The sequence below is a fragment of the Panthera onca genome, chromosome C2 (genome assembly GCF_046562875.1).
Source record: "Panthera onca isolate mPanOnc1 chromosome C2, mPanOnc1 haplotype 2, whole genome shotgun sequence".
NCBI classification, from domain to species: Eukaryota; Metazoa; Chordata; class Mammalia; order Carnivora; family Felidae; genus Panthera; species Panthera onca.
The window spans coordinates 8,613,161-8,632,779 of NC_138347.1; the positions used below are offsets into that span (position 1 = coordinate 8,613,161).

At 43.5% G+C, this 19,619-nt stretch overlaps 1 protein-coding gene and 1 long non-coding RNA gene across 5 annotated transcripts in view; one reads left to right on the forward strand and one right to left on the reverse strand.

Annotated features, from left to right (window-relative positions):
• The window catches only part of HLCS (holocarboxylase synthetase), a 222,032-nt gene that overhangs the window by 65,935 nt on the left and 136,478 nt on the right, over positions 1-19,619 (forward strand). The gene's annotated exons all lie outside the window — the stretch shown is intronic.
• LOC132683990 (uncharacterized) lies at positions 2,062-3,271 on the reverse strand. Its single transcript, XR_009612506.2, has 2 exons — positions 2,568-3,271; positions 2,062-2,344 (listed from the first exon to the last, which is right to left on the reverse strand). It is a non-coding gene; the product is annotated as an uncharacterized LOC132683990 (long non-coding RNA).

Genomic DNA, 19,619 nt, shown 5'->3' on the forward strand with positions numbered 1-19,619 from the left:
TGTCGGCACTCTGCCGTCCCATTCGGATGTTCAAGATTTATTCTTCCTGAGTTTTCCTTCTTATTTGTTCTGTCTCGTGGACTTTTTAAAAAAAAAAAAGTTTATTTAAATTCCAGTTAGTTAACATACGGTTTTGGGTGTACAATGTAGTGATTCAATACTTTCGTACCTCATCCTGTGCTCATCACGACAAGTGCATCCTTAATCCCCATCACCTATTTCCCCCACCCCCCACCCGACCACCCACATGTCCTCTGCAGTTAAGTGTCTGTTTCTTGGTTTGCCTCTCTCTTTGTTTTTTTTCTCCCCTTTGCTCGTGTTTCATGGACGTTGGTTAAAGGTTAAAAAATGGCAAACGGATGAAAGGATTTTTTTTTGAACTCTTAAATTAGTATTAATCAGTACTCTTCTATTGAGATAGTTTAAAATGTAGGCTTATAGAGGGAGTGAATAAGAAAGACATCTTCCCTCAACATGGGACTAAAATTTCAGGAATGTTAAGACTCCAAAAGAACCATTGGATTTACAGTTTCTAGGCATTTTCTTTCATAGGACTGCACAATTACATGCATAATTCAATGCAGGGAAATATTTGGGGCTTTCTTAATAATTTCTGGAATTCGGTAATAGGTTGATACGGTATGTTGAAATGATACAATACCTTAGTATTTTCTTGACTGTCCTGCTCACACCTACTCCCTTCTCATGGAACTGGCAGTTTTATGTGGGGATAGTATGTAGAGAAAGCACCAGTGTAGTGGAATTGGTAGAGCGAGGCAGGTGTAGTGGGAAGGGGAATATGAGTCATGGTCATGAACAGTTCTTGTTTGCTGTTTTTTCTTGTGTTGTCAGGTACTTTCATTTTTCAGCGTTCCTACCCTCTCCCGCCTCCCCTCCTTCCCAGTTCCCTGTTCTCAGATGAGCAGGAAAAAGCCTGTGTTGGTTTATGGAACGATCATTACTTGCCTGTGTGAACTCTGTGATAATCCTTTGCTACTCAAGAGAACACTATATTGAAAATATTGAAAAGGTGACCTATTATTATTATATTTTCCAAATAAAAAATCAGACATAGTACTTGAGATAAGGTTTGGAGAGATTAAATTTAAATAGAAAAATATTGGCACGTCTTGTCTGTTTTTGTTGGACAATCAGCGAAGAATATTTTATGTTGGGATGATCTTGAATTAGTGGAATGACGGCCTCTGAGCTTATATAGCGGGCAGTGCATTACTAAGAGGGCTCTGAGCCCTTTCGAGTGGATGGACTGTGTCTCCTGTGTAATCAGATGGTTGGGTTTCTTTATACCCTGGTGAGCATGTGTTTTAGGATAAAAGAAAAATGCCATGTAAATACACCTGCTTTAGTGCCCTTGGATCTTGGTAAGTTCCTTTTTGATATTGAACTTTTGTTTTTTGTTTTTGTTTTTTTTTTTTAATTCTGTCTTAAGCAACTCGGGTCTGTAAAAATGTGTAGGTGAGCTCAACAGTAGTGGAGTCAGAACCTTCTGGAGGATAGTTTTTATCTTTACCAAGGAAAAAGAATATTTTGACCTTTCCGAGGGCATTTGGGAAGCTTCTTTGTTTCTTTTCTTGTCTGGTCTCTGTAGAGCACAGAGAATGAAATGGCTTTGATGATTAATGATTAATCCCTCCGCCTGGCACAGAGCAGATATTGAATAAATAAATAGTGGCTGCTCCGTGTAACTTACAGATGTCTTCTTCCACTGCTCGTGTGGGTCCCGTCCTAACACTAACAGATAAAGTTACTCACTGCAGCCTCGTGAGTCAGCAAGCCCGGTGAGAAGTTCCTGGGGGTGGGGTGGATGGACTGTAGCCTTTTTTAGGAGAAGGACTTTGAAGTGGTCACCTTGGTGTCAGAAACTCAGTTGTGCACAAAGGGACCATGAGATAGATACGTGAAATATATGGCTTATCACTCTCTGAGAGTAAGACCGAGACCATTTCTGTAGCTAATACTCTATTTGATTCCACGTGGGCCGTCCTCATGGAAGCACAGTCTATGGTCGTGGTAATAATAATAATAATAATAGCAACTAACACGTATTAGAAGCTTTTATCTTCCAGCCACTGGTGCTGCGTATGTTACACATATCCATCAATTTCATACGTCATCTTTTAGTGCCTGGGGCCATCAGAGTCAAACTCTAGTATCACACCAGCATGTAGGAAGCTACGTATCACAATTTACTGAATTGTTCCTGTGGACTGACCACATCAATAAGTCCAGGGCAAGAAGACTTTTCAAAACTGTGGCCTGGGTTTGAACTCTGTGTATGCCTCTCTCTTTACATCTGTTACCTCTGTGGCTCTTTCCTTATAGTCTGGAATAGAAGTAAAATGTAAATTAGATACTCTTTATTATGAGGTTTCTAAAATCCTTTTTCTGTGCCCCTCCTCACCCACGGCGACTTACAGCAGCTAAAAATTGGGAGTTCTCTTCCCGAGAAGGGAGGGGGAAAGTACGCAGTGGGGAACAGCCAGCAATTTCTGCCACAGTCCCAAATATTTGTGTTGCACCTTTTTCCCCGTTTCCAAAACTCTCACCCTCTCTTCCAGGAAGATAGCCCTGCCAGTCTACTTGTTTATTTCCTCTCGAGCAGATTCAGGATCTCTGGGGATGGAGTCTTCTTACTCAGGGCTGGACGTGGCTCCCTGAGGTCTGGCGGTCTACTGGTTAAAACAGACGTGTTCTCAAGGGCACCTGGCTCAGTTGATTAGGCTTTCGACTCTTGATTTCAGCTCAGGTCATAATCTCACAGTTTTGTGAGTTCGAGCCCCGCATTGAGCATGGAGCCTGCTTGGGATTCTCTCTCTCCCTCTCTCTCTCTGCCCCCTACCCCACTCACACCCTGTCTGTCTCTCTGTCTCTCTCCCTCAAAAAAATAAATAAATAAAAACTAAACTACAAAAACCCCCAAACCACAAACGCAGGCATGTTCTGTGTCCCCAGCATGCCTGTGCACTGTGCTGCTGTGGGTGAAGTGGCGACCACGGAGTACCCTAGGTGGAGAGAGGAAAGACTCCCTGAGCTGGTGGTAGGCAGGTTTCCCGGCTGTGTCTGGCAGCCCTGGTTCTGTTCTCCAGGAAGGTCTCTCTCGCCTGGTGTCCGTGGGGTCATGGCCTTGCCTCTTGGGGAGGTCTTAACTGCACCACGTCTGAGATGTGCATCAGAGGGGCTGGGCGTATGGCATCCACTGTCTATGAGGGTTTGGGCTCTGGGTATTGTTTTGAGGGTGAACAATCACAGCCTTTTCTAGGTCAGCCTTATGGTTTCCATGGAGATAGAAGTTTCTAAACACTTTAGTAGGCCTCTGATGGTTCCGTGTGACTAACCGTCAATGATCTTATCAGGACAGAGTGTTTCAGTCTAAAAACTCTGGTCTTTCAAAGGCCTCGATACTCTGCTCATCCCCTTCTCTCCCAGTTAGATGGTGGCTCCCGTGGCTGAATGAAACGGTGGCTTGGATGAAAAAAGGCCAGGCCCTCCATGACATCTTTGGCACGAGGCTCCAGGCTGTCTTTGCCGAAGCACCTGTCTTAGCACCTCCTGGGGCTGGCGAGACAGCCCCATAGGCTCCATCGTAGATTGCTGGTTGCCAACCGAGAGCCCCTCTTATCAGGTCTCTTTTCTTCTGCATCCTTTGAGGTCAGTTAGCTCTAGTGGAGATCATTTCTCTTTCGGTGAACTTTGCCGAGGGTGTCAGGAAGGACTGACAAACACTGACATTGTACGTTTTCAGAGTTCTTTATTGCAATGGTACAGCTTCTAACAGGTGCATGGTCTTCTTCCCAAGCTATAGAAAGCCAGGCCTCTATTGAATGCTTTTTCTTTTTAAGTTTATTTATTTTGAGAGAGAGAGAGAGGGAGAGCGCGAGAGCGCGAGAGCGCAAGCAGGGGAGGGGCAGAGAGAGAGAGGGACAGAGAGAGAATCCCAAGCAAGCTCCGCACTGTCAACACAGAGCCTGAGGTGGGGCTCGAACCCATGAATCGTGAGATCATGACCTGAGCTGAAGTCAGACGCCCCTCTTTTGAGTGCTTTGCTACTGTGTGACGACAGCGGTCTCCAGTTATGAGCCCCTGAGACCCGTTTCTCTCCAGCTGCTCCCTGCCTCGGTCCTCCACGTTAGACTGCAGTTTTAGGCCCTGTTTTTTGGGACAAGTGTAAATCCAAACCCTGGGACACACCCTATTCAGGTACCAATTTCTAGGTCACTTAGGATTAGACAGATATGTCCAAATTAAAGTGTTTCAAGCAGGATTGAAGTTTATTTCTCTGTCCTATAGGTGAGGTAGGCTGAGACAGGCAGCCCAGGGGTGGTCAGTGTGTGGCCCACAGTGTCAGGGACGCAAGTGAGTTGCACTGTCACCCTCAGCAAGGGGTCTAAGAGCAGCCCAGGCATTTATGTTCTTGTTCTAGCCAGTAAGCAGGAGGATGTGTATGGAGGGTGCTCCTCACTCTTTATGGAATCTTTCCAGAAATCGCTCATGACATTTTTGTTTATACTCTAGGGCTAGGATCTAGGCACATGACCATATCTACCTGCAAAGAAGGTGAGGAAATTAATATGGTCTTTATGCTCAGTATCCATGAATCTACTGCAAATCAGGGTCCTTGTGCTAGGGAGGAATGGAGACTAGATATCAGAGAACAATTAGAAGTCTTTGTCCCAGGCATGGACTTTTTATTTGTCAGACTACTAAGAAAAATAGCTGGGGGCCTTTAAGTTGTATCCACATGAGGATAGCCCCAGTGTCTATAAGGTTTGAAATCATCGGTGAAAATAATTTATTTGAATAGTAACACCAGTTCTGTTTCATTGCTTACTCAGTGCCATTAGAGGTATTTTTCTTATGTTACTAGTGTAAATCTAGGACGATTTGGAAATTTCTCTTCTGACAGCTATTTTGGAGGGCATTGCACTTTCTTCTTTGACTGCAAACCCAGTGAAATGACCGTGGCCCTGACACAGACACTGAAAGCTTTCATTTGACCTCAGGGTATGAAATCAGTCTGGTCCAAAGGCCATGAACCCCTGCCACCTTCACCTCCTTCCTGTAACCTGTGAAATTTATTTTATTTTATTTTATTTTTTATTTTATTTTATTTTATTTTATTTTATTTTATTTTATTTTATTTTATTTATTTTATTTATTTCATTTTATTAATTTAATTTAATTTAATTTTATCTTCTTTTATCTTTTTAAATGTCTATGTATTTTAAGAGGGAGAGAGAACAAGCAAGCAGGAGAAGGGCAGAGGGAGAGAGAAAGATCCCAAGCAGGCTGCATACTGTTAGTACAGAGCCCGACACGAGGCTTGAACCCACAAACCACAAGGTCATGACCCGAGCCTAAACCAAGAGCTGGTCTCTTAACCGACTGAGCCACCCAGGAGCCCTTAACCTTTGAATTTTAAAGGTGTGTTATGGGACAGCTGGGTGGCTCAGTCGGTTGAGCATCTGACTTGGGCTCAGGTCATGATCTTTACGGTTCTTCGGTTAGAGCCCCGCATCGGGCTCTGTGCTGACAGCTTGGAGCCTGGAGCCTGCTTTGGATTCTGTGTCTCCCTCTCTCTCTGTCCTTCCCCACTAGTGCTTGCGCTCTCTCTCTCTCTGTCTTTTTCTCTCTCAAATAAATAAACATTAAAAAAATAAGAAAAAATAAATAAAGGTATATTAGTAATTCAGTAGAGGGCAGGGGAGCTCTGGAGAAAGGGAGTAACCAGGGGAGATAAGGGGGCTGCTTGCTAACAATTAAATCAAGACAATTGAAGGGCTTGTGGGCTTCCCTCTCCAAAAATAAAAAGTGAAAGCCATGTCCATGAGTGATGTTCCCCCAAGAGTCTGACTTGGCTGAGCTACCCATCCAGTCTGGTTAGAATAGATAATTTCACCCTGTATCCCCTGCTCCAGTCATTTTCTTGGGCATGTGTTTCTGACCATGACATGTATTTTCTACTCTATTGTCAGGGTAACCTTTTAGATGTGATGCTGGTGTTGATTGCCTTTAGACACCTTTCTTTTTCTTTCTGCCCTATTTCCTGGTAGGTTTCCCTGTGACCAGTTAGCTCAGCTTGTTGGATAGAGTCCCCAGGGCGTGGATTCGGTACTCTGTCTGGCCCAGTGAACTTTATTGTGTCCCATAGTCACATCCTACAGCTACGCACCACAGAAGCCGTTTGCAAATGTGAGCTCTTGGTGGTGGTGGGGTCTACGCAAGGGGGTATGGCAGGCCACTGAATCCATCGCCACTGCTGGGAGAAACACTTCCAAGTGGCGTGGTCGGGGTGCCACACTCTGTCTAATCTGATAAGTGATGATTGGCCCTCTGCTGTGGGGAAGGCGTTAGGCCTAGACCATGGAGCACAGAGCTTGGGGGTAGCTGAGTTGTGATCATTTTGGAACTGTCACTTATTAGACTTTGACTTGTGTCATCTTTTTGATGACTTTTACCAGGTCATTTGAGATATTGAAATAACTCACGTGTGAAGCCACAGTTTATGGAGTGGTAGATGAGGACAGACTTGTTCATACTGATTTCCTCTGCATACTTCTATATCCTCAATAAACTGGTCAAGGGTGGGCTCTTTTATTTGCAAAGGATAATACGGATTTCCTTATTAAATAAGTTTATTTTCTTAGTATTGTTTTAGGCCCTTGATTTCTCAGAGGCATAAGTTTGTCTTCATCATTGATGGAATAAGCATTTATGGAGTGCCTTCTATATGCCAGGCACTCTGTTAGGCCCTGGAGGGAGAGTGATGGGGAAGGAACTACCCAGCCCTTCCAGTGCATCGGAAGAATCAGATGCCCGTGCTGTTCAGTTCACACAAGCCGCGTGTGCCCTTCTTGTTCTGAGAGCTGGGAGTTTGGGCAGAGAGAAGTGGGCGCGGTAGATGATGTGATGTAGGGAAGGCAGTAGACCGGTCACTGAATTGTTTTTGAGCAGGTACTATGTGTCGGGCATCATTCCTGCTACCACAGATCTCCGGGTCTGGTAGGGGAAGATGCTGGCCCTGAAGATTTTGTCACCAGGTAGCTCTGTACCCTTGGCAGTGTTCCTGCCCTGGTTCTTGCTTTCCTCAGCTGTGAGGTCTGGGGCGCTGGACGCTCCCTCCATGTGAGCAGACTCGATCGGGCCATCTTCCCGAGTCTGCCCTTTCCACCAGACAGCCTTTCTGTCTTTCCGTAACCTCCAGCGCCTTTAGAGGGCTCAAGTGGTTTTGCGAGTTGGGCTCCCGTCGTTTGAGAAAACGTTGTATGGGAGACCATTGCCTTTCTACGGGCAAAGGGAATGAAAAGGAAAAATCATCCTATAACATAGTTTTTGCAGACATTTGGGGGAAATCGCATTGCGGAGAATGGCCACCATCATTTGAGAAGGTATTTTTGTTTCAGAGTTTGGGGCCAATCCCAGCTTTTTGCCTCTGTGCGTGTGTGTCTCCTCAGTCCCAAACGTCTCTTCCCCCTTTTCTGCTCTTCTGGTTCTGCTCCCCTAACTTGCTCTCCTGCACACCCTCCTCCCCTGAAGTCGAGGCCTGAGAGACAGAAATTGGGCTGGAACTAATTTAATGGCTGAGTGACCTCACAGTAGAGAAACAGCCGGATCCTAATAGGGGTCTTTGTCTACATTTCCACCCTGGCTGGTAGCATGCCCGTCAAGAGTCAAGCTAGAGACACAGGTGGAAGCGATTAGACCTGTCATAAGGTTTGAAAAATTGATTCTGGAGGCGAAGTGAATAGATTGAACTTGACAGTGTTGTCCTAAAGATTCTAAGGGAAAATTCTGTAGTTTAATTTGAAATCCCTTGATTATTCATTAGTTTTCCAGATGGCTTTTGTTGATGTTTTACATATTAATGCCTGTATTGTGTTATTGGTGTACTCTTAATGTGCACGTAGGTAACGAGCAAAGAATAAATACGTGGTAAGTGTCCCAAATTAATGGGATGTTGGTGTAATCGTGAAGTAAAGGGTTTTTAAAAAGTTGATTGCTTTGGAATAATTACTCTGAGCTCTTTTATGGGCCGGTTTGGTGCTTTTAAAGTGGAAATTATTGAGGAATTTTAAAGAAACCTTCATTTTAATGTTTACTTCTAAACTAAGGTTTAGAACAGAACTCCAGCCTTTGACTCTGGAGGTCATGACTGAAGGGCTGTTCTGGCAAGTTCTCCATCAAATGCTTCCCCCCCCCCCCCCCCCCCGCCCCCAGTTCAACACCTGAATAAGTTAACCTTTCATGTGCCAAGCTCCTGGAAATGAACTATGAAGTGGCCTATTATTTTCCAGAGATGCCTCCCCATCAGTTTTTAGTGTTTGAGAATGTCTACTTTCACGTTCTGTAACTGATTTTTTCAGGCAGGGTAAACTTATTGTGAGGTTTGACATTTTACGGTGGTTACGGTGCGTTCTGTGTAGATGGCGTTTTCATTGGAATTGGACCTTCTTTGACTCTCTCTCCTCGTTCAACCGCATTTAACTGTCCGACGACCTGAAGCGTCCCAGGTCTTACTGTGCGGGAGAGTGAGGGTGAGTGTAGCCGTCAGGCCGATGCCTTGTGAGCAGCCAACAAAGGACAGGCTGCCCAGCCGTGACAGCGGTTCTGCTGTGCCCGGCACACGGGGGAGGTTCTTCCTCTGGAACCTTCTTCCAAACACACAGCACAGTCCTTTGCATGTTCTCAGTGGTAGTGGTCTCACTCTTTTGAGAGTATACCAGGCTTTTAGAAAAAACAAAACAAAACAAAAAACAACAAAACAAGGTGTACCCCTTGTGCGCAGTATTTGCAAAAACAACTAGTTCCCGTGGCTCACTCGTTTCTCCCTTCCTTCCCTCCTTCCTTCCTTCCTTCCTTCCTTCCTTTCTTGGGTACTTATTTATTTAAATTGATTTATTTTTAAGAGAGAGAGACAGAGCATGAGAGGGGCAGAGAGAGAGGGAGACACGGAATCTGAAGCAGGCTTCAGGCTCTGAGCTGTCAGCACAGAGCCTGACGTGGGGCTCGAACAAACTGTGAGATCGTGACCTGAGCCTAAGTCAGATGCTTAACTGACTGAGCTACCCAGGCACCCCCCTCCACCCCCCCACCATTTTCCCCCCACTCATTTCTAGTTACTGAGGATAGACTCTTGGTTTGACCTAAGGGCTTAGATCTCGGGATGGGATATTACTGTCCTGGGTTGGGATTCCAGTTCTGCCTTTTACTATATGAGTGACCTTGGGTAAATCAGAGACCATTCAAGCCTCCACTTCCTTATCCATATGATGTAGCTGGTAATAGTCTCTGCTTTCTTCTTCTTCTTCTTTTTAAATTCAGTCGCTCAACTAATTTGTCTTCAGCACCAGCCATGTGCAGGCCTTCGGGGTAGGCTCTGGGATCCAGTGGGGAGAGGCAGCAGTCATGCGAGACCTTCCTTCCAGGAGCCTGCATCCACCCCACTATCTGAGGAGGATGTACTGAGATATGTCTGCAAAGCTGTCTGTACAGAGCTTATAGTTTTGAAAAATTTTTAATGTTTATTTTTGAGAGAGAGAGAGAGCGCGAGTGAGCAGGGGAGGGGCAGAGAGAAAGGGAGGCAGAATCTGAAGCAGGCTCCAGGCTCTGAGCTGTCAGCACAGAACCTGATGCGGGGCTCGAACTCACGAGCCATGAGATCATGACCTGAGCTGAAGTGAGCCACCCAGGTCCCCCATCAGCACAGAGCTTATATTGACTGCACTGTCACTAGCATTTAAACTTCGGTGTAATCCTTTTTTTTTTTTTCTCTTTTTGACCTTCATCAAGCCTTCTTCAATGGCAGTGTGTGCGTGTCCATGAAACAAATCAACATTGTCTTCACCCCAGATTGTAATATGTGTTTTCTTGGGGTGGAGTTTTTGTTGAAGGTTTTGGCAGTTTTTTCTCGTCAGACAAGAAGCATGATGGCTCATCACGAGTTACTATTTTGCCAAAAATGTGTTATTTTAGTCCAGCTTTTCTTGAAAGATGAGAAAACATAGTCGGTTGTCCATGTTTGTGTTGCCCTTAAAATATGCAGAACGAGTTCCCTTTCTTTTTTTTTTTTTTTTATCAAGCTTTCTCTATTTTAAAATGTTAATAATTTATCATTTTCTTAGGCAACAGCAATCATTTGGAAAAAGCTGGAACGTCTCCCCTTGGAACATTTTCGTTGGTCCCACGGATATGCCTTGTGCGTCGCCATGATATGCGCATCTCTTCCTTGAGCCCCTGAACCTCTTGTACCAGTTAGAAGTGCTTGTGTTTGGTGATGCTTCGCTGTCTTCAATTGCTTGAAACATCTCAGATACTTCTTACCCCGCAGAGTTGCTCAACTGTATACAGCACTTGATATTCATTTTGTCAGATGCCTCTGTTCCGTTCGAATGAGTAATAAAATACCACCAAGGGTAATAAAGCCAAGTTTGCGGTTGGGAAAGGCCTTCACTAAGATGGTGATAGGGAACTCCCTAGGCTTGTTTTTTCCCCGGTTCAGATACATCTTAGAGGGAAAGCCGAGGGTTAACTGCAGTTGAGAAGCGAGCCGCGTCCCGTGGTGGTTGGGACTGTTTTTTCTCTCAGTTATTGAGGGCAGAGGAGTTATTTCTTAGCGACAGGGCCGTGTACATGCCCTGGGCGGCCCAGAGTGGGCGGATGAGCAATCTGGCTTACACTGGCCAGGGCATCATGGGTACCGACAGCATCTCAGGTCTCGGAGCGTCGTTGGCGAATTCCATGACTTCCCATCTGAAAATGAACAAAGTGTAGTGATATCCACTCATGGGAATGCTGCCCATGTTGAAAGGGCCAAAGGGAGTCAGTGAAATGCGGAGCCCTGTGCTCAGTCTCTGACGTGAGTGGGTGGTGAGTGCTGGTTCCGTCTCCTCTTTGTCTGCCTTCTAACATGGGTGCTTTCTCCAGATGGAGACGGCTGATGGCCACCTGCTTGGAAACTGCAGAAATGAACCCTGAGAATATGTTCCAAGGTTCTGATGCAGTAAAAAGTGTACGATAAGAAAACACCATTTTAATTTTTTTTAATGTTTGTTTATTTTTGAGAGAGAGAGAGAGAGACCCCAAATGTGATTGGGGGAGGGGCAGAGAGAGAGGGGACACAGAATCTGAAGCAGGCTCCAGGCTCTGAGCTGTCAGCAGAGAGCCTGACGCAGGGTCCTCATTCACAAACCATGAGATCATGACCTGAGCCAAAGTCGGATGCTCAACTGACTGAGTCACCCAGGCGCCCCAGAAAACAGCATTTTAAAAACTTGGCTAGGTGACAACATGAATAAGGACATCGTGCTAAGGGAGAGAAGGGAGAAAAAGATCAGTACTGTGTGATATAACGTATATGTGGAATCTAAAAAAGCCAGACTCGTTAAAAACAGAGTTAAATGGTGGTTACCAGGGAATGAGGGGTGGGAGACTTGCACAGATGTTGTTTAAGGGACAAACTTGCAGGGCGTCTGGGTGGCTCAGTTGGTTGAGCGTCTGGCTTTGGCTCAGGTCGTGATCTCGCATCGCAGTTCGTGGGTTTGTGCCCTGGGTTGGGCTCTGTGCTGACAGTTCAGAGTCTGGAGCCTGCTTTGGATTCTGTGTCTCCCTTTCTCTCTGCTCCTCCCCTGCTTGTACACACACTCTCTCTCTCTCTCTCTCTCAAAAATAAATAAACATTTAAAAAAAAGGTACAAATTTGCAACAAGTAGTCCCCAAGCCCTCAAATAAGTCCTCATGCTCTAATGCCTGGCACGGTGAATATCGACAACAGTATCACATAACCGCCAAACTTGCTTAGAGACTTAGAACCTAATTATTCCAACTGCTAAAAAGAAATGATAAGTAATGGGATAGAGGGACCGACTATTGCTGCAACAGCCATCATATTACAATATCTAATTGTATCAAATTCACATCTACATGTTAAATTTATACAATAATAGGCTTCAATTGAAAAAGTAAAAAACTCTCAATGCAAAAAAAGGTAACTCTCAGTTTGTGAGTTAACATTAGTTCCTGAGTGGAAAAATTTTAAATCTTCTTAGAATTTGGTGTTCATGACGGCCCAAGTATGGCCACTTGCCTGTATACACGTGCGGAGGTAGAGGCTGAGCTGCGGATTAAAACATTGGTTAAAATGTGTTAGGTGAGGGGCTCCTGGTTGGCTCAGTTGGTTAAACGTCCGACTTCAGCTCAGGTCATGATCTTGTGGTTTGTGAGTTCGAGCCCCGCGTTGGGCTCACTGCTGTCAGCCTGTCAGTGCAGAGCCCGTTTTAGATCCTCGGTCTTTCTCTCTGCCCTTCCCCTGCTCGCTCTCTCTCTCTCTCTCTCTCTCTCTTTCTCTCTCTCTCTCAAAAATAAAAAATTAAAAAAATTTAAAAAAATGTGTTAGGTGACCAAGCAGATATTTTTCCTTTGCCTTGTTCTTCATCCCTCTCTATCATTTGCATTTCCATTTCTCCCTTGACGTTGCTGTGTGACTCACTTAGAAAAACTTTGGTTTTTGTTGCACGTAAAACACTTACCTGCTTTGGAGGGGAGGGTTGATTTGCTTTCATCCGCCCCTTGAAAATCCTTTACACACCCACCGTTTATCTGCACACACTCGGAGCTCTGCTATGCCTTTGTTTCTGCTTTTTGTTTTGGAGAGAAGCATGTTCTATTTCTGCATGAGGGGTATTCCGTCACTCTGAGACCCAGACGCCACATTTTTTCTGCATTGCACAAGGGGTCATTCATCATTTTCATTTTTTGTTTGGCTCTCCCACCAGAGTATTCAAATTAGCGAGAAGGAAAATGATGAAGTCATTGCCTGGCAGAGAAGTGTTTTCTCGGGATGTGGGAAGGGGTGGAGGAGACAAGAGAAGAGGAAGGGATTATGAGGAGGTCTGTACCTTACCTCTTTTTTCTGGCCTTTGGTTTCAGAGGTCACCTGGATGCTAATGTCATTTTCACAGTTTAAAACTGTGTAATATGTGAACAGAATTCACCCAAAAATGCAACTACATGGTGGGATGGCAGTGTCAGTGACCTTGGAAACTTAGGCTGTCTTTTTTTAAATTTACATCCAAGTTAGTTAGCATATAGTACAATAATGATTTCGGGAGTAGAATCCAATGATTCATCCCTTACGTATAAAGCCCAGTGCTCATCCCAACAAGTGTCCTGCTTAATGCTCCTTACCCATTTGGCCCATCCCTCCACCCACAACCCCTCCAGCAACCCTCAGTTGGTTCTCTGTATTTAAGTCTCTTATGTTTTGTCCCCCTTCCAGTTTTTATATTATATTACTTCCCTTCCCTTATGTTCAATCTATTTTGTATCTTAAATTCCACATTGAGTGAACTCATATGATATTTGTCTTTCTCTGACTGACTAATTTTGCTTAGCATAATACCCCCTAGTTCCATCCACGTAGTTGCAAATGGCAAGATTTCATTCTTTTTGATTGCTGATTCTTTTTGATTGCTGAGTAATACTCCATTGTGTGTGTGTGTGTGTGTGTGTGTGTGTGTGTGTGTGTTTACCACATCTTCTTTATCCATTCATCCATCGATGGACATTTGGGCTCCTTCCAGACTTTGGCTATTGTTGATAGGGCTGCTATAAACACGGGGGTGCATGTGCCCCTTCGAAACAGCACACCTGTATCCCTTGGGAAAATACCTAGTGGTACAATTGCTGGGTTGTAGGGTAGTTCTATTTTTAACTTTTTGAGGAAGCCCCATACTGTTTTCCAGAGTGGCTGCACCAGTTTGCATTCCCACCAACAGTGCAAAAGAGATCCTCTTTCTCCGCATCCTCACCAACATCTGTTGTTTAGGCTGTAATTTTATCTGTGTCGTTCTCACACACCAGCTGTGTGATGTTGGGTGAACCACCCAAATTCCCTGGATGTGTTTCCTTATCTGTAACTTGAGAAGGCTGTACTAGATTGGTGGCTTAATTATATATACATTTTTTAAGCAGTAAAGCCCCTTTTTACATAAACTACCCCACTGTACAGATGAGGCTAGGAAGCCTTCTCAGAGCCCAGGCTCCTCAGGGCATGGGTGTCAAGACCACTGGCCAAGAAAGTGCCCAAGGTCCTGCCATCTGGACACTCAGCACAGCTGACTGGGATGGTTGTATCTTAATAGCAGGCTGAGTGGTTGACTGGATTATTTCTTTTTATACTCTGCCTTGTTCCAAGAGGATCTAAGGTAATGGGGATTTAAGGTTATCTGTTATGAGATAAGTTCCTTCTCCTCCTGTGGGTGTGCTGTATAACCCAAATGGATTACACTGTGTTTCTGTGGTTGTTATTATATGACACGTCAAAGCTGTATGCATATTATTCATAAAACTCAGCACCATTTGGAGTTTCCCCGACGTCCCCAGACTAACAATGAGGACTGAGTAACTGTGGTTCCCTTCTGGAACCCAGGGAAACCTGTGTGGGTCCCCTGCCCCTGTTAAGCTGAATAGCTCTTGTCTTCGGGAGTGATTATCCAGTGGTTACTCAGATGTCTCTAGTTACAGAGCAGTGATGTCTGAGAGGAAAAATTTCTGCTGGTGTAGCTTGGGTTTCAAACACCCAGACGCCGAGAGGGGATGACACCATGGTGTAAAGATCTCAGCTTTGGTAGGGAGTGCCCCTCAGTTCCCGAACCCTTTAGGGAGTGTTCTGGGAGGGGATGTAGGGGATGTGGATTGGGGAGAGCTGTGGTGGAAATATGGGTGGGGGAGTTGGGGTGGGTGCATGGTTGTCTTGTATGAGGTCTTAGTCAACATCTCATCTCATCTCCTCTCATCTCATCTCATCTCATCTCATCTCATCTCATCTCATCATCTTATCATTTATTCATTTTTGAGAGACAGAGAGACACAGAGTATGAGCTGGGGAGGGGCAGAGAGAGAGAGAAGGACACAGAATCTGAAGAGGGCTCCAGGCTCTGAGCTGTCAGCACAGAACCTGACACGGGGCTCGAACCCATGAACCATGAGATCATGACCTTAGCCGAAGTCGGACCCTCAACTGACTGAGCCACCCAGATGCCCCTTGGTCAACGTTTTAGATTTTGAAGTTTCGTTAAAGCTTGCTTGACTCATTAACGTAGAGTAGAATTTGCCCTGGAATCTGGGTATAGGTTGCGTGTGCTTGAACAGTGGTGCGAAGTTTGGGGTGCGGGATTTATACAACTGGCTCTCATCCTGGTTTCCTGGAGTTTTTATTTTTAAACTTTCAGTATCCTTCTTACCACTGACAGTACTCTAGGGCACCTGCTCTTTTCTAAACTTCAACCAAATGAAATGTAATTTGATTTTTAACATTCTGTGCTTATCCATGAAGATAACTTAAGAAACTTGCACGGTGCCTGTCAGGATTCTAAGTCCCTGACGAGAAGCTCATCTTACAAAAAGTTGTTTTTGTTTTTGTTCTGAAGCTCAGGTAAATGCTTCCTGTAGCTTTGAGTTTAGGTGTTGTTCTATTCCGTTCCCTTCCCTTCTCCTTCCCTTCTTTCTGTTGCAAAGTGTAGTGCCTCCCTACTGTTGGAGGTCAACGGAGGCCCTCTTGGGTTTGTCCTGCAGGCCAGTGGAGATAGAGCCCCAGGGAAAGATTGCGGGCACTTTTACTTTTTTGCTGTGGCACCTGGAAAACTATCGTAAAACAGACCAAATCTGTTCAGCGCAATGTTGTTATAGTTGGGATAGGATGATTTGACATCTCGTAAACTCGAGATCAAACCAGTGGTATGTGCGAAAATGGTCATGATCTCTCAGATCTGGGGAGGGAGGGTACCCAAACGGCCAGTCACCCCCTGCTGCCTGAATGCCCTTTGCACTGCTTCTGGTGTGTCTGAGTCCTTGATGGTGAGAAGCTTTCTGGCATTTGTTCAATTAACAAATATTTATTGAGCTGTTATACCTTTAGGCAGCTCATTCCAGCGTCTTAGGCCAGTGCTGTCTCCTGGGATGGGTCCTTTGAAACCCCGCCCATTCCAAAAAAGAAATCTGTCTTATGGATCCAAGTAGAGAAAATTTAACTTTCTCCCAAATGATCGTTAAAAGATCTGTTAATTAGCTCAGATAGTTTAAGATATTTGAAGATAGTTATTGGCCTTTTTAATCCCCATATCACCTTTTTTTCTAAGCATCTCCTGTAATGAACATTTAGTCACATCCCTATGGTGGAGATGAAAATTTTAGGTCCAAAGATCAACAGCTTTGCATAAAGCCAGTCAGGGTACATAAAACTAATTATTTTTTCTGGAAATGTTTTTGAGTTATAAAGAGAATTCTTGGACATTGTAGAACACTAGGCAATGTAGTAATATATGGTAAGGAAATGAAAATCATCTGTAACCCCACCACCTGTAAATGATCGTATTAATCTTTTGGTATATTTTCTTCTAGTCTGTTTTCCTCCTACACAATGTATGTAAAACTGTGATTATGTTGTTTATGAAATAATCACTTCCCATGCAGTCTGTTGAAAACACATTCTTTTTTTTACAGTGCATACAGCTTGACCATGATTTATTTAAGCAATCTCCAGCGAATGCTTTTCTGTCATTTCCAACGTTTTCCGATTCTACATAATAAGCATATTTCTTTTTGAGCCAACAGTTCTGTATAATTCTTTAGTGACCCCATTACAATATTTCTTTTCCAGAAGGTAATTGGAAAATTATGAAACAAAAGCAGACATTGATAGAATTGAACAGGATGAGGCTAATACTTGTTGTTGATAATATTTCTTACTATTTCGTCACTGTCATACAATTATCTCACATTATTTCATCTTTTGTCCATGGACATGTCATGCCTTAATAATAGCTAACATTGACTTGGCATTTACTTTGTGGAAGGTACTGTGAGCATTTTTCCTATTCAGTCTTGACCAGAATCCCATGAGATAGTAAACATTAAAAAAAAATTTTTTTTTTAACTTAAAATGGTATCTCTTAGACACAGAGTGTGAGCAGGGGAGGGGCAGAGAAAAAGAGAGAGACACAGAATCCAAAGCAGGCTCCAGGCTCTGAGCTGTCAGCACAGAGCCTGACGCAGGGCTTGAACTCACGAACCATGAGATCATGATCTGAGCTGAAGTCGGATGCTTAACCGTCTGAGCCACCCAGGGCGCCCAGATTTCCCATGTTAAGAAATGAGGGAGCTATTGCTTAGAGGGTTAAAATGGCTTGGGCCAGAGCCACATGAAGAGTTAAATGGTAGAACCAGCATTTAAAAGATTTGTCTTGAGAGCTTTAATTCTTAGCTCCTAATACTATATTACTACAGGTGCTTTGCTGAAATCCTAATACACTGTATCCCCCCTGCTTCCAACATCTATGTGTGTATACACATACATACGTATGTACATACTAATTTGTTATAAAAGGAAATCAGGTTAGCTGACATATCTAATTCTTGGTGATTTTCTTAAATTCTTTAAGAATTTTTTTTTGTTGAAATGGATATGATGGGAATCATAAGTGAAAGTCTCAGCTCTGGAACTTACTAGTGGGACATCTTATGGAACTTGTTTTTTCTTCTGTACCATTATCTGTAAAACATGGACAGTAATGTCTGTATTAATGGGCTGTGATCTGGGTTAAATAGAAGTGTTTATATAAAAGTCCCAGTTCAGTCCCTGTACTGTACTTGTACTCAAGTAGTACTGGGTACTCAGTAGTAGTAATTTCCTTATTTCCTTGAATTCCAATAGGGATAGGACATCTCTAGTTAGTGTAATTTCCTCTGAAAATTAGAATGGCATGTTTCTTTTAGCTTGTCTAGTTCACAGTAACCCTTCAAAGATCAGCCATCTGAACTTAATTATATCTTCCTCATGTTCTCAAGTTCTGTAGACTTGAAAATAGAATAATAATAATTACCCAATTTGAAGAAGAGAGAAAAAAACTGAAAAAAATTTAAGGAACCTGGGGGAGAATCTAAAAATGTCCAATGTATTATTATAATTGGAGTCCTTTGGGAAGAGAGACATAATGAGGCAGAAAAACATATTTGAGGAAACAGTGGCCAAATGATCGCCCTAGTTGGTAAAACACATCAATTGGCTGGTTCAATATGTTCAGCAAACCCTGAGCAGGATAAATCTGATGAAAATACACCTGCGCACGTTAGAGTAAAACTGCCGAAGACGAAGATAAAGGGGAAATACTGAAAGCAGCCTGAGGAAACATCACTTTGCATGCCAAGGAATGATGAATTGAATGTGCACAGTTTCTCATCAGAAATCATGGAGGCCCGAGGAGAGGAAACAGTATTTTTAAAGGGCTCAAAGAAAAAAAAAAACCCATCAAGTCAGAATTCTACACCCGGCAAAAATAGGCTTCAACAATGAAGGCAAAATACATTTGCAGATAAAAGAACACAAAGACAATTTGTTATAGTGCAGATCTTCTGGATAGATTGCCAATGGGAGTCCCAGAGGGTAGAGGGAAATACACCAGAGGAAAACTTAGCTCCTTCAAGAAGGAATAAAATGGCATGTAACTGAGTAAATTTAAAACACTTTCCCCGACTTAATTTCTTTAAAACATATATGACCGTTTAAAGCAAAAATTACAACATCATCTTGCATAATCTCCTGTATGCTGATGTCATACATATGACAACTGTAGAATAAAGGACAACAGAAGGGGGGTAAGTGGAGAGGCACCTGGGTGGCTCAGTCGGTTGAGTGTTAGACTCTTGATTTCGGCTCAGGTCATGATCTCATGGTTCATGGGATTGAGCCCCATGGAGGGATCTATGCTGACAGTATGGAGCCTGCTTGGGATTCTCTCTCTCCCTCTCTCTCTGCCCCTCCCCTGCTTATTCTCTCTTTCTCTCTCTCACTCTGTCCCTCCCAAAATAAATAAATACATAAACATTAAAAAAGAGAAGGAGGATAAGTGGAATTACATGATGGCAGTACTTCTGCATCTGATGTGAAATGGTATAAACTCAGTAGATGTGCAAATTAAGTATTTATATTGTAGTCCCTGGAGTAACCACTAAAAACATAAGGCAAAGAGGTATAGCTAAAAAGCCAACAGATAAATTAAAATATCCGAAGAATCCAACAGAAGGCAGCAAGAAAAGGAATCCTGGAACCAAAAAATTGAAGGAAAAACCGAAAACGAACAAAATGGTAGACCTAATTCAGCTTTATCGATAATCATCTGAAATGATAATGGACTAAGCACTGTGGTTAAAAGTCAGAGAGCGTCAGAACGGATACAAAAAAAGAAAGTAAGACCTGAGTATGTGTTCTCTGTAAGACATAATTATAGAGACACAGGTTACAAGCAAAAGGATGAAAAAAGGCATATCACATAAATAGCAAGCTTAGGAAGGCCAGAGTGACTTTATTAACATCCAAAAAAACAGACTTCCGGACACAGAATGAGGAAAGATAAAGAGGGATGTTTCTTAGTGATAAAAGGGTCGATTCATTGAGAAGACATAACAACCATAGATGTGTATTTACCTGATAACAGAGCTTCAAAAAAATGGACAGGATTAAAGAGAAAAATAGAGAAGTCCACAACGAAGGCTGGAGGTTTTAATGCTACTCTCTTAACAGGGGGTGGAGTAAGTAACCAGAAATCGTG